The 15,570-nt window shown below is 37.7% G+C and overlaps 1 pseudogene; it reads left to right on the top strand.

Moving 5' to 3' along the window:
• Window positions 1-15,295, top strand: part of LOC105749365 — a 72,076-nt pseudogene extending 56,781 nt beyond the window's left edge.
• The last annotated feature ends 275 nt before the right edge of the window (window positions 15,296-15,570 follow it).

The following is a 15,570-nucleotide window of genomic DNA, read 5'->3' as shown; positions in this document are numbered from 1 at the left end:
TCAACTGTAGCTCAACTTGTTCTTGCAAAGTCTCAAGTCACAATTAGGGTATAGTTCAGAGTCACATTCCCATGAAAGATCTTCACTCAGTTTACTGCATTCAATATGATGAAGTAGGACCAGGAGTAAAGTCCTGAGGGACAGGACAAGATGCTTTTGATGTGATATTAAGAAAGATTTGCTGCATAATGAGTAGACTCTTTAGGTGAAATACTTGAAGCCTGTGTCCCTAAGGAGCCCCAGAGCTAGTAAGATGATGAGGAAAACCACTGAACACAGTTCAACAAACACTTTAAGAGTCTCACAAGAGTTTAATAATGTGTTAGGAATATAAAAATAAATTCAGAAAGTCTTTGCTTTCAATACAAGATCATTCAAGATAAATTCTAGCAGTCACTATTAAATGCATTCTGTATATAAGACACTGTGCTGGAAACACAAAGATGGAATGAAAACAAAAAACCCCAAACATCTCTGCTTGTAAAGAGTTCTCATTCTACTGGGTGATATAATATGTCCACAGGTTAAAAAAAAATACAAAGTAGAATTTAGGGGGCAAAGAAATTCAAACCAGGAAAATTTAAGGAGAAAAAATTTTCAGTCTGCAGGTAAGAGTCTTCTCCACATGGTCTATTGAGGTGAAATTGGGGAGGAGTTATATATTTAAACTTGGAAAGGAGGAGGAGGGAAGGAGAGGAACAGCCTGGAGCCAGACTGGAGTTCTCAGGGAGAAAAATTTAGGCATTATTTCTTTGTGGTGGGTTGCTCCCACAAAACAACTGCTTCGAGTTTCTTTTCCTCTGCTTAGTTCCCATTTTCTAGTTAACCACACACCATTTCTGCCCCTACTTCCCCTGAATGTGGGAGGTGGCAGCTGAGAGTCCCCAGGCCTGTTCCAACAAGCAGAGACCTGCCAGATGTCTCTTGCCAAAGATGACTGTCTCATTGGACTAGGGGCAGGGAGAAACCAGATCTCCACAGGGCTAGCAGCCCCCTTCCTGCCACCAAGAGGCAGGAGCTTCCTGCAGAGCCCCTGACCTTAATGGGGCCCTGGGTGAGAGAAAGTGTGGGGTAGGAGGAGGGAAAAAAGTAAATGGGGTCCCCAGGCAAGTGGGCAGGTGGGGAGGCCTGTGGTTTCCTTCATGTGCTTCCAAATCTCCCTGCAAGAGCTGGCTGGCAGCAGTGGGGCTGGGGCTTTCTCTCTGCTCTGGGACCACCCACAGATTAAGAGCGGGGGACTTTGGAATTCTCCCACGTGGTGGAGGGGGTGCTGCTCACACTCTGCTAGCAGAAGTACATCTGGACTTGACATCATCACTGCCCCCCACCAGAAGCTTAGGGTCAGGGGTGTGCTGGAGACAGCTGCTAACTGAAAAGAGCAGACTTACATTTTCAGTATGAGCATCTACACTGCAGAAATCTGCTAAGCATACAAATCAGGGTTTGATTTATATTGTGGTGATTGTGTAGACTCAAAAAAGTGATGGAGAAAATACTGGTAATATAGGTTTAACTTAAAAGTACTTTTTTTTTTCTTCAGAAAGCCAATTGTTGAACGTTTACCAGAACAACCCTATTAAAGGCTCACAAGTTGAGGGAGGTAGGGAACTGGGAGAGAAGGCAGGAGGGGAGGACTGGACCTAATAGTTAAAATGGACTGTCCTTTGCCTAAACATGGTCCTAAGAAGAGCTCTGAAAATTTTTCCAATAAATCCCAGCAAGCAGAAAGTGCTGGTAGGGGTTATAAAAAGTTTAGTTCCACTTAAGCAGTTGTTTTTTCAGTGGTACTAAATACATGAGGCTATGCCCTGGAAGATTCTGAGACTAGGCTGGTCCCATTTTGAAGCTATTTTTAAATCATAGGGTCAAGTTACAGACTGGTTAATTAACAAATAGACTGAGCTGCTCTGGATGCCAGGCAAACCAGCCTGGCAAGAGTCTGGAGGGAGGACCAGCAGCCAGCAGATTCTTAGGGCATGGACACTGCCAGGGGAGGAGAACAGCCAAGCCAGATGTAGAAGAATTAAGTTTAAATATCATAGACTAGTGAAATTGCTAATACTCTAAAAAATCTGCTTTGCTTTGTGCCACCTCCATTTTAAAAGAGCCTTCTCAAGTGGTCTTCTCCCCTTCTCCCCCCAGTAAATTCAGCACTCCAATTTAAAAAAAAATGTATTTGATATCTTTTATTTTAACATGACTTTATTTCTTAATATATATCTATCCAAGGAACAATCCTAATTAGCAAAGAATAAAAAAGGAAAGGCAAAAAAAAAGTAGTTAAGCAAAATGAATCAGCATGGCAACAAAATTTGATGCAGTGTTCTGCCCCCCATCTATGAAAAGAAAAAGGCAGAGGTACCTTTTCTTGGGGGGCCATGGTTGGTCACTATCATTTCATAGCATTGCTATTGTTTTTCTTCATTTCCATTGTTGTAGCTATTGTACTTTTCTTATTTCTTCTTATTTTAGTTTGTATCAATTCAAATAAATTTACCCATGTGCTTCTTCTTTTTCCTTACATTCATCATTTCTCAAAAACAGTAATAATCCATTGCATTCATGTAAACCAATGTGTATCATCCATTCCCCAATTGACAGGCAATCTTTCAGTACCTCTTTTCTAAGAGTATCATAAATATTGACTTACTACAAAAATGTCTGATAGGTTAACAATTTAATTGTCTCATCTTGCCCCTGAAATTGGGCTTTTCAAAGTGAATTTTCATTCCTTTGGATTAAGAATATGAGAAATGTTTATAAGTTTTAATGCAATGTAATGTAATTTAATGTAAAATTTTACAATATTTTCATATAACTTGAAAGCCTGAGAGACTTTTATTAAAAGATCAAGAGGAAAAACTCCAATCTATTGGATAGATCTTCCAATTCATCAATGGTCAAGGATTATTCTGGAGAGAACAGGAAAGCTCACCCCATTGAGTTCAGGTTCCATTAAACTTCTGAAAGTCAAAGATATATCATCCCTTTTTGTATATGCAAACACAGAGACTATTCTGCAAGCTCCTCATGTCCCTAGTATTTTGAAGCAGTTGGTGTTTACTGGGTGCAGTAGTCCTTGGGTGGAATGAGCTCCTTGAGGACTGCTAACTGTGGAATTTGAGTTTAAATTGAGCCTTTGTTACCTCCGGCAAAGGGTTGGACTAGTTGATCAGTGAGATCCCTCCTGTCTTTACATTTGACCTTATGAATATCACCATATAATCATAATCTGAAGGTAAGGACTGCCTTTTGTTCTATTATCTATTATCTATCTATTATCTATTGTTCTATTATCTATTACCTATCTATTATCACTGCCTGGAAGATGGTAGAGATTATACTGGATTGAATTGGATTAAGTTGGAGTGGTATATTCTCCCCCAATGCTATAGACTTATATTCTTTTATTTTGGATTTTTCATCACATTTTTCTATTCTAGCAACTCATTTTTGCATTAATTGTCATGATAGCTTCTTGCTATCAATCCAGGAGATTCTTTAACTCTTACTGTTTGTTTCTGCTCTATTTTAAAACATGATTCTAGGAACTTCATGATGACCTGCAAAACACTTTCAAACAACCTTTCCTTTATCATGTAACAACTGAACATCTTTTTCTCACTAGGGAGCGCTTCCATGAAAATGGAATTAAAAGCTGGGGGCCTCCTTATTCTCCACCCGAGATCATAATTATTTTGTAACCTCACAATTTCTTTCATTGCTGTCTTGTTTGTTCAAACTTAATCCTTTTTTTAATGCTATTTTCCCCAGTGATAGTGATGCAATGGAAAATTGGTAAACAGGAAAATACATGCCAGGTAGAGAAAACTATTTCTACATAGGATGTTTTTCTTTTTTATTATCTTTACTGCTTTTATAATTTAATAAGCAAATGGGATAGTTGGATTATATAAATAATGCAATAAAACTACATTGCAGTATTAACTATAATATATCTCTGTGCAATGACCATAAATTCTATACTTAAAAACAGAAAAAATATTAAGGACAAGGTTTTATTATTTCATATTTTTATAAATATGTCAAAACGATCATGATTTTATTTCCTCCACTAGCATCCCTCATATAATAGAGTAAAAATGTGCTTAAATTCTTCAAGACTGGGAGGGGTGAGCTCAATCTCACCCAATAGAGAATGTAAGCACCTGGAGGTAAGGTGTGTGGTTTGTTTGTTTGTTTTTTAGGGGGGAGGATTTGTATTCCTAGTACCCTACTCATAGCAGACACTTAACAAAAACTTGTTGGATTGAATTGGATTAGGTCCTACGGAACTAAAAAGAAGTTTCAGTTTTAAGTTTAATGTCAGACTAATTGCACTAAACATCTGAGGACCATCCTAGGTAAGTTTGCAGAGGCTGTTCATCAGAAGGATTTCCATTGTGTAATATTTTTTCTTTAATGACAGAAACCCATGATGCTATCTACTATGGCATGAAGGGAATATAATTTTTTGTCATCTATACCAATTAAATTGCTGGAATTTTGACTTAACATTTTCAGTTTTTAAAATACAGAATTAGAAAAAGATCCACGTATTTCTGTGAAATTTAGAAGTCTTGCCTACTAATTTTACACTTGACTTGTGAAATTGGTTATTGATTGCTAACTGATTAAGAGTTTTAGTAATCATTGTACCCAACTTCTAGGACTTTGATTTGCATTTATTTTGTATACACCTTGGTGAGGAAGTTTGTAAAAGATTTTGAAGGAGATTATGAACGCAACTGAAACTGAATCTTCCTGTTGAGGGAAAGGAAGAAGATGGATGGAGGATGACTTAAACTGGTCAGGAGATTTATTTTTCTAGAATTGAGTCTCTGATAAAAGGAAGGGATTAGGATAATCTGGTTGGGGATTTTGTAAATGTTCAACTCTGTGTTTTCCTTGTTAGTATAGATTCTAGAAGACCGTGCCCCCCTACTTGTAAGTCAGCATAGTTATGGACCAATAATAATCCGAGTTTAATTGGCACCAGTTACACTTTATATAAAAAGTTTATATAACAAACTGTATAAAAGGTGGCTATGACTGTAAAGTATGTCTTTGTTTATTGAGAGACCGCTGACCTTTATTATTGGAATTTGCTAACCTTGCCAATAAATAGATTTTACTTGGATTTTTATGCCTCAGTTTCTTTTTATTGAATGTTTTTTTACTGCAACATTAAAGCTTATTTTTATTAGAGGAAACAGATTAATTTCTTTTTTGCATTTTCTTCTCAGAATGTCTTATATTGATAACTTAGTATACATATGTTTTGATAGAATACATTTATCCTGGTTATTATATAATCTTTAATCAAAGAATAACTTTTTTTTTTTTATTTCCTGGAAAATATAGCTAAACAGTCTTTTTCTCCTCTCTAAGTAACCCTCCTCTTTTTTTTTTTTTTTTTTTTTTTTTTTTGCTTCAGAATAGCAATAACATTAATACAAATTACCCTTCTCAAAGTCAAACCAATTTTTTACACATTTAGGGAAGGGATAGCAAAGCAAAGTTGAAGGATGTATGCCATTGTGAAGATCTATTAGGAATCTTGCAACACTGACAGAGTGAACTCTGAGGATATCACTTAATGGACTAGCACCTGCATCAGTATGATGCAGTTACTTTTTTAATTTTAATTTTAATTTTATTTACATGTAAAAAACCTTTTTTTGGTTACACATGTACATTCATTTTTTTATTGATACAAAAATATTTATTATAATATATTGGCAAAGAACCTAAAGTAACATAGACAAAATAATGTTTGTTATGATTTGGTTGAATTTGTACTGCAAATGCAAGGCTGAATTATGTTTATTAACATTAGAAATAATAGACAACTAATAATAAAATTAGCAACAATATAATTATAACAACAGACAAAGGAAAACATGTTAAAACCATGAAAAAGATAAGAATAAATGGATCTTTCCTTAATATGCCAATATTATCTTAATCAAGAGCTAGCATTATCCATAATGGAGAAATCCTAGAGCTTTTTCTAGTAAAATTAGTGGTAAAACAAGGCTGGTAACAATTGTTACCTTTATTATTTGAAATAGTTCTATGACATTCTTTTTTTTTTTTTTTAAACCTATTTCTTGATGGATCATATTGGGAGAGAAAAATCAGAACAAAAGGGAAAAACCACAAGAGAAAAAAAACAAAATAAAGAAAAAAAATGAATACAGAATGTGTTGATTTAAATTCAGTCTCCATAATCTTTCTCTGGATGCAGATGGTATTTTCCATCCAAAGTTTATTGGGATTATTTGGATTGCTAAACTGCTGAGAAGAATCAAATTTGTTATAGTTGGATCATTGCACAATCTTGCTGTTGCTGTATACAGTGTTTTGCTGGTTCTGCTTGTTTTGCTCAGCCTTAGTTCATGTCAATCTTTCCAGACCTTTCATTTTCATCATTTTTAATAGAACAATAATATTCCATTCCCCATTTGATGGGCATCCAGTAATTTTCCAATCTTTGTCAACACAAAAAGTACTGCTGCAAAATATTTTTCACATGTGGGTTTTTTCCCCTCTTTTATGATTTCTTTGGGATACAGACCCAGAAATGATATTGATATAGTTATTTCTAAAACTCAGAGAAATAGGATGGAATACGATAGGGTGGGAGGATGACTCTGTTCCAAACTATCGTCATGATTTGTTTAATATGGAAGACCAGAAAGCAAGTGATGCAGGTTTATTTTATGGCACCTGCTAAGAGCCCAGAATTCTTGGTGGCTAGAAGCAGCAGTAAAAGATAAATTTTGGACCTGGATTTAGGAAGATCTGAATTCAAATATGGCTAAGGACAATTATCAGCTATTTGACTCTGGGCAGAAAACTGGACAAGACAGAAAACCACTGAAAGGAAGAAGACATTTAGCAATGATGGAGGCTATTCTCAGTGCAGGTGATATATAAAATAATAAGACCTTCCTTGGCTGAGGGTCTTACATTCTAAACACAGGAACTACCCAGAAAATTGAACTTGGCTAATAAATATATAGTTGCCCATATTTGATTGAAGTGGGGAGAAAATTATATCATGGGAGGATAGCAGGAAGGGGACTTAGGAATGCCTTTCAGTCAATGCTCAAGGACCTTCAAGGCCTACTCCAACTCGGAAGGTGATGAAGCCTTACTTGATTTTCACAACTGTCTTGAGATATCTCACTGTCTTGTTCAGTCCCCCCTCTTATTTATACACTGAGATCTCTTCAAATTTTTGTAACATAACTTCACATTTCCTATCGAATTCTTCATATCCTTCTGTCTCCTGTCAGTCTTCTTGGGCCACTGGCTCCCACCCTTGTCCTTTTAACACCATCAAATTAACAGACCCTTTGATTTTCCCTTCCAACTTGATCATTCTGGGTAATGAGTTTTGGACTATTCTAGTTACCAGTCGGATCTAACAAGGTATGCAGGTAGGGAGTAATATAACACCACTAAGCTCTGTTAGGTCAAACCAAAGAAGTTGCTTCCCCCAGACCAGGACTACCCAGAAGTACTGAATGGTGAGGTCCAAGTCTGTAAAGGAACAGCAAATTTTCTAATGTTCCTTATACAACGTTGATAATTTTAGTTTTGCACAAATCCCCCCTTCTGCAGCCAACAAATAGTCCAGCACAAGTCTATGTTGTAAAATGCCTTCTCTGGTTTGAGTAGCTTGGTCAGCCAAAGATCTAGTGCCTCAGTTGTCTGATTGGTGATGATCTCTGCAACTGCTTGAAGTCTAAATATCCTACATATATATTGAGGTTCTATATTCCCAGCTTCCATCTTGAGCCTAGGTGGTTGGCCCATACTCATTAATTATTCTTTCTGGGGGCTAGGTGTCACCCCACCATTTGCATCTCCAGTCTGGGTAATAGAGGTATCTAAATTCCATTTCCCTCTTCCCAAGTCATTGTACAACTGAATCCCTAAAGATTTGTCTGCCTGTTCAGGAAGAAAGAAAAAAATTTGGCTTTATTAATCCAATAAAACAGATCCCTGTCCAATTCAGAGGTAAGTGAATACACTGTGAGGTTAAGGTGAAACTCCTAGGGGAAAATATATCAGCTCCCAAACAGGCAAAGAGGCCCAATGTAATTAAAAAACTAATAAGAAGAATGATACATAGACAATTACAATGCACTGGATTCAGAGATTGTGTTCCCTTCAGTGGAGGCCCCCTCCTCAAATGTAATTTTGGGTCTCCCTTATCTTCAACTTCCCACTCTGATAAAGGTGGTACCACAGGCCCTTTTGTTTTGTATGGTGGGTCCATATTGTTCCTGGGTTCAAATTGCAGTGTCCATGGTCAGTATCACCTGGTAGGGTCTATCCCAGCATGGAGTCAACTATTCATCCTTCCAAGATTGGATCAATACCCAATCTCCAACCTGAATTCTATGAACAGGGAAACCCAGAAGAGGAGTCTGAGATATTAACCCTTTTGTTGTAGTTCTTGTAAATGTTGTACCAATGATTTAACATATCTCTTAAATAAATCCTTTGTCTCTAAGATAGGGTCCCAGTTTCCCATAGGACAAGCCTGGAAAGGATGACCATACAATAATTCACAAGATGAAAGCCCTCTATCTCTATGTGGCTTGCTTCTGATTCTGACCACAGCAAGAGGAAGACATTTAGTCCAAGGTAGTGGGGGTCTCTAAAGATAATTTAGTCAGTTGTCATCTTATTTCTTGATTCATCCTTTCTACTTTCCCAGAAGAAGGAGGATGCCAAGGGGTATGGAGATCCCAAGCAATTTCTAAGGCCCCAATCAGATTCTGTAATACTTGGGCCAAAAATGTGTTCCCTGAGTCTACCCTCTCCACTCTCCATATCTGGGAACAATTTGTTCTAATAAGACCTTACTTACTATCAGGCTGAGGGGAATGCCTTCTCCCATGAGGTCAGATGGTCCACTATGACCAGCAAGTATTTGAAGCGACCCACTAGTGGCAGCTCAGTGAAGTCCACCTGGATGCTTTAGAATGGTCTGATTCCCGGAGCTCATCCCCCTTTTGGGATCTGGCATCGAGCAGCCTTGTTAGTCCTTTGACAAACGAGACAGCCATCCACCAGTTGTCAGGCCATAGTACATAGGCCAGGGGAAACATAGCTTGTCAGCACAGCATCACACAGGTTTTGGACATCCCAGTGACTGCCCTGGTGCAGTTGCTGAAGGACCTGCCTCATACTTGCTTTGGTCAGTACCTCTCTGCCATCAGGTAAGAGCCATCGTCTTTCCGAGTTCCCAACTGCTCCAAGAGTTGTGGCCTTCTCTTTTTCCTTCTGGGTAAAACTGGGAGAGGGCAGACTAGGGGAAAGTGTAGGTATCAAGGCCATTATATGAGAAATCTCCTGGTCTCCAGTTCCCTTGGCCTCCTCATCTGCTGATCTATTTCCCCCTGCCTCAAAAGAGTTTCCCATCTGATGTCCCTTTACATGTATTACTGCTACATTTCTGGGAGCAAAATGGTTTCTAGTACCTCTCTGACTAGTGTATGATGGACCGGTTCTTTACCCTTACTATTTACAAACCCTTTACAAACCCTTGTTCTTTCCAAATTTTCCAAATATATGTCCACACTCCAGGCACATTTCAAATTGGTGTATATGTTCCCATCTTGGTCCCTCAATAACTTCAGCACTTGATTTAAGGCATTTAATTGTATTCCTGCAATTTCTCTTTTGATACTCTAAATCCCAATCCTCCCAGGAAATTTAATAGATCAATAGTACAAATACTGGTGTGTTCTCTTTTATCCCCCCCTACTAGTAGATCATCTATATACTCTAACACCCAAGTTCTCATTACTGGTTGGAAATCTCCCATGCAATTTTCAAGGATTCAATGAAACAAATTCGGGGACTCAGTATAGCCTTGGGGCAAGAGGCACCACCTCATTTGCTGCTTCCTTCCAGTCTCTGGATCTTCCCATTGGAAGGCAAAGAGGTTTCTGCTACTCTCCTCTAAAGGGCAGCTCCACAATGCAGCCTTCAGATCCAATACATTGAACCATTCTGCACTACTAGGAATCTGGCTCAGGATGGTATATGGGTCCAGAACCACAAGGTGGGAAGCTAGCAGGATTTTGTTAATCTCCCTTAGACCCTGAACTAAGCTGTATTTCCCATCCTTCTTCTTGATGTGAAGTATGGGTGTTGTGTCCCGCTTTCTTGAGCCCCCAAGCTGGGGAAACAAAATGTGCCTTTTCTTTCTAGAGCCCCCACACTGGGGTGATTAAAATATACCTTCCTAATGGAGAAGTGATCTGGTGAGACTCCCTAGGATGGTGGGAAAATGGGGTCCGTTTATTTCAAGGACTTTCTCCTTTATATAATGCAACAAAAACAACACTGTGCACATGGAACCATATAAACAACTTGCTGTTGTACGTAGTTTGCCTCTTGGTATCACTCTGCTTCAATCAGAACACAGGCTGTCACTGCCCCCTGACTTCTCAGGAAGGCTGAGTGTCCTTAGGGGGAGATGGGGAGCTGAACCAGACATTGTCAGCAGGTTCCCTTTGGGCTGAAGGCTCTTATACCTCACCCAGAGTTTCCCCACGGACTGTGACCTTCTACATATGGGTGTGTTGAAAGTTGAAATGCAGGGTTCTATTAGTCCATTTCTCAATAAGCCTTGTATCACAGGCTATAAACCTCTCCTTCCTTCTAGTGAAATTGGGTATTGATTGACTCTTACCACCTCCCTAGGATCTTTCAATGTGATTTTTTTTATCTGGACTATGTCTGCTCTGCCTGGATTGTCAGGTCCTGCCCAAACTCAGAGTTTATCCTAGTCTACTCTTTTTAGTGCCATTCTACTGGGGTATATGCTGGGTCTGTGTGGAATCAGCACAATTTCTAGTTTAGTTATTACATCTTTGCCCAGCAAGTTTACTCCCGCTTCTGGAATGAGCAGAAATCAACCCAATGTTTCCATATAAATTTCCCATTTAATTTTACAGGCCATGGTCATAGATATAAGAAAATTTTCTCTTTTAACCTCAGAAATCACCAGGGTCTCCTTATTTAATTTAACCCCATCAGGTCACTGAAGACAAACAGGTCACTGAAGATCTCAATGCCCTGTGTCTACTAAGAACACAAGAGTATCCTGGTGGAGTACCACCTTTAAATTTACCCAGGGTTCCAGGTGGGAGTCTTTCAAGAAACTCCTGACTCCCCTAATCTTCATCAAGCTCAACAAGGGAACATATCTGCTGTTTCATCCTCTGCTGGGGGCAGTCTTTTAGTATATGGGCATTTTGACATCCCCTACATCTCAAAGGCTTTTTGCTGGCAGGGATAGCAAGCCTTCTGTTCTTTCCTGAATATCTCTGTCTCCTTTTCTTGGGGCTTTGTCCTATTGGCTTTTCTGCATTCCTTGCAATTCCCTGTACCATCTGGACTAAAATTTTGGCTTTGTGCTTTTGTTTCTCATCATCCCTTATAGCATACATATTGGTGACCTCCTCCAATAAATTGGAAAGACTCCTATTATTCCATCCTTCTACTTTCTGTAATTTCCTACTGATATTTATCCATGCACTGGTCACAAAGTGCAATTTCAAAGTATCATCTACTCCTGGGTCATCAGAGTCAAACCCAGAGAACTTCCTCATGCTAGCTTTTAGTCTATTCAGATATTCAGCTGGTGACTCATCCTTCCCCTGAGTCACCCCAAAGGCCTTTTTCATGTTCTGTGCCTTTGGCATTGCATTTCAAATTTCCCTAATCATCAGTTCCCTAAGATCCCTTATACTTCCCTGATGTGTGGAACTATTGTGATCCCAATTCAGATCTACTAAAGGGTATTTCTGGTCAGCTGGGACTATTCCTGCTGCTGGAGGGTGTCTCCTGTCTCACTCCTTCATAGCTGCTCCTTTAATTAGCCCCCTCTCCTCTTGTGAGAGGAGAAAATTCAAAAAAGACTTAAGTTCTCCCCAAGTAAAAAGATTAGGGCCCAGAAATTGATCAAATTGCTCTGCTAGCCCAGTGGGATTTTCTATTAAAGGGCCTCATTTCCTTCTTAAAGGGTCCTGACTTCTGTGGTGCTCAGGGGAATCATTCACATATCCTATACCTTTCTGAGCCAAGGGAACTTCTCTTAAGGGATACAATTTAGGACAATTTAGAGCTTGGGGTCTTGGGCTCTAGAAGAGGGTAATTTTAGATATCCCTTTGAATTTGTTCTGATTCCTTCCTTAGTGAAGCAAATGGCCCTTTGTGGGGCCTGGGTGGGGTTAATTGAATTAAAATAGTAAGGGGTAAAAGTAGTAAAGGAGTAAGGAGAAGCTTTTGGACATTGGCAGGCTGCCTAAATCAGTTTTGGGCCACCCCGCTAGCACCCAAGAGTTCGCCTACTCACCAAGTCATGTGATCCCAGACAAGCCCCCAAAACTGTGTGGCTCAGAAATGGTGAGGGGTCACCATTTAATAAAAAAAGCTGGAGAGATGTCTAGGAGCAAAGCAAAGTTTATTGTACATTCTCACAAGAAGTGGGCGTCCCTCCCATAGAGCAAACAGTGGAAAGGAGGAGGCACTTTTTAGGACAGGTTTTACACTTTAAATAGTCCCTAAGACAAACACCCCTCTCAGCACTGACCATCATTGTCATTGGCTGAGGGTTTCACAGTCTAAATGTGGGAATTACCCAAGAACTTGAACTTGACCAATAAGTACATAGCTGCCCATATTTGACGGAAGTAGGGAGAAAGTGATGTCATGGGAGGATAGCAGTAAGGGCATTTAGGCAAGCCCTTGAGTCAGTGCTCAAGAACCTTCAGGCCTACTCCAACTCTGAAGGAGATGAAGCTTTACTTGATTTTCACAACTGTCTTGAGAGAATTCATCTTATTCAGTGGGAATGTTGCTCCTCATCAGCAAAGGGATTGCTGACAAAAATATAGATTTTTTTCATATGGAATTTTTAGTCTAAATCATGACTTATGGGACAAGGGAAGCCTGGGATTTTTTGCTCTCCTAGGAGAGGAGAAAGAGGTAGAGCAGAAATGTATTAGTAATGAAAGGATGGCAAGGAAGGATTCTGCTACCCTAGGATGAATCTAATTATAAGCATTGGAGCCTTGTCAGATTCACTTAAGAAGTAGTATTCTATTTGCCACGTGGGGGATATGATGCAGTTATCCTTTCTCCATTCTCACTTCCCTATGTCATTGTTACATAGCAATAAATGTCATTATCTTCTTTCTTTAAGCCTTGTTTATTTACTGTCTATAATGAATTTTGTACCCTGATAAAAATAAATTAGTGAGTACTTACTATAAAGAGTAGAACATGCAAGGAAAAGGTCAAAGAAAACAAAACTGAAAAAATTAGATTGACCAAGACTCAAAAAACAAATTAATTGCAATTAATTTGCAGTACATTACATTTGGGTGGGTATGTATGTATATATGTGTATGTGTGTTTATTTCCTATATTTGAAGCCTTTCTTGCTTACTGCCCAAAAAGAGGTGTCAATAATTTATTTATTTATAGCAATAGAGGAAGTCATAATGGTGATTCAAGATCAGATCATTCCCATCAGAAATTATTAAAGAGCTATCTTTAAGCAGACCAAATGTATTGGTTGATGAGGATCATAGAATAAAGGGGAAGACATTTGGCATCTACTGAATATAAAGAAAGACAGAGTCATATAGCAAGAATCATATTGCAGAATCATTCTCCTTTATAAACAACTTAATCTCCAAATATCCTTGAGAATCCAAAACATACATTGCACTGAATCTGGAACATTTTTACCATTGCCCACAGTCACTTGTACATAGCATTGAGCCATAAAAATTTAAGAACACTTTTAATATGTATTACCATATACAATAATGATAATCTGCAAACTATATGAAGTAAAAAACTTTCAAAATATATATATCTGATAGAAGAAATTAAATTCATGTGGGGAAAAGATGAGATACATGTCATACTACCCAATATTGAAGTAATCCCAAAAATGTTTTAATTTTAAGAAAATGAAGTTACAGCTTGGTAATCTTATTTTTCAAAGGCAATAATTTTATCTTTTTGCACAATACTCTGAAGGATATCAAATATAATAGAAGCAATAGCAGGGTAGGGATTTCTTTTATTTCTAGCTGAACCCTATCAAAAAAATGGAAAAGAAAATGACAGCAATAACTGACATTTATGTAATGCATTGGAGTTTGTAAAGTTCATTACATAAAAATAAAATAAAAATTTACTTAAAATGTTAAAATTTAAATTTTAAAATTCAGGCAGCATAAATAAAAAAAAATGTTCCAAGGAAACAACTGCAAACACTATTGAACATTTAAAATACTTAAACAAGCCTAAATGGCACAGGACAACACTGGAGGTCTCAAAAGTGGGTAGTTCAGATATCCAAAGGCCACCTTGTAAGAAGAAGAAAAAAGGAAGGATCACAAGTGTTGGGTTTACTTTAAGAAGTCAGAGGAGGAAAGAGGAAGAGAAATAATTCTGGAGATATAGATACATTATTGATATCAAGTTTAAAAGTTAAGAAAAGCTCTTTGATGGAAGAAATGTTAAAGAACATTCAAAAACTGAAATGCCAAAGGATTATAAGACCTTAGAAGTTTCTACTGCAGAGGAGAAAGATGCTGGAGATATAGAAGACAGATCAATAAGAATGAAGAAGAAGAACCATAGGCAAAATGGGTAGAAAGTCAAATTATTCAGAATACTACCCAAGAGTGAATGGATGGAATTGAAAAAAGAGTATTTGACTCTGCAGAAAATTAGTATGTCTTCTTTTTTAAAAAAAATCCTAAATAAAGCCTAAGAATTTCGAACAGATGAACACAGATCTTGGAATAAACAAACAAACATGCAAATATTGGATTCTGTCATCCTCCTGAGGAGGTTAACATAATGGGACCCCAGTTTGTGAGTAGATTGATTGTGAACATCTCCAGGCAACCTTGACAATGATATCTGAAATTGTTTATGTTGATATGTTAGAAAGAGTTACAGAGTGCCATCCTAGCTTTAAAACTCCAGAGGATGCTCAAGCAGTGATCAAAACATATAAAAAAATTTAAAAGAAATATAAGTGGAAATTTGAGATCCTCTTTGGTGAGGATCTCAGATATCTTGGCAGAAGATTTTAGTAGATAGGATGGCTATATTTAATAAGCCTGGTGGAATCAAACAAGAGACAGAGAAGTCGATCAACAAAGCTGAAAAAATTACACTCATCAAAACTCAAAAAACAAATCAACACATTAGGCTTTCACAATATGATTGAAAAACTTGAATTTTGCTTTACCTTAAAAACTTTTAAATTTATTGAACATTTTTACCATTCTTAAGAATGGAAACAGAAATTCTGTTTCCTTTTCATCCTGGTACTACAAAATGTTGTTTTAAAAGCCAACCCTTAATTGAATTAAATTTAACTATTTTGAGGCTATAGATAAATTTTTCCTTAGGAATATAGCTTTTTAATCATTTAGCATTTTTAATTAACTGATCAAATGGCAAATTAACAATTAAATTGCTTAGGGGAAATAAAAGAAAGAA

The sequence above is a fragment of the Sarcophilus harrisii genome, chromosome 1 (assembly GCF_902635505.1).
Source record: "Sarcophilus harrisii chromosome 1, mSarHar1.11, whole genome shotgun sequence".
NCBI classification, from domain to species: Eukaryota; Metazoa; Chordata; class Mammalia; order Dasyuromorphia; family Dasyuridae; genus Sarcophilus; species Sarcophilus harrisii.
The sequence above is the reverse complement of the archived record's forward strand: the minus strand, read 5'-3'. Positions and strand labels throughout refer to the sequence as shown.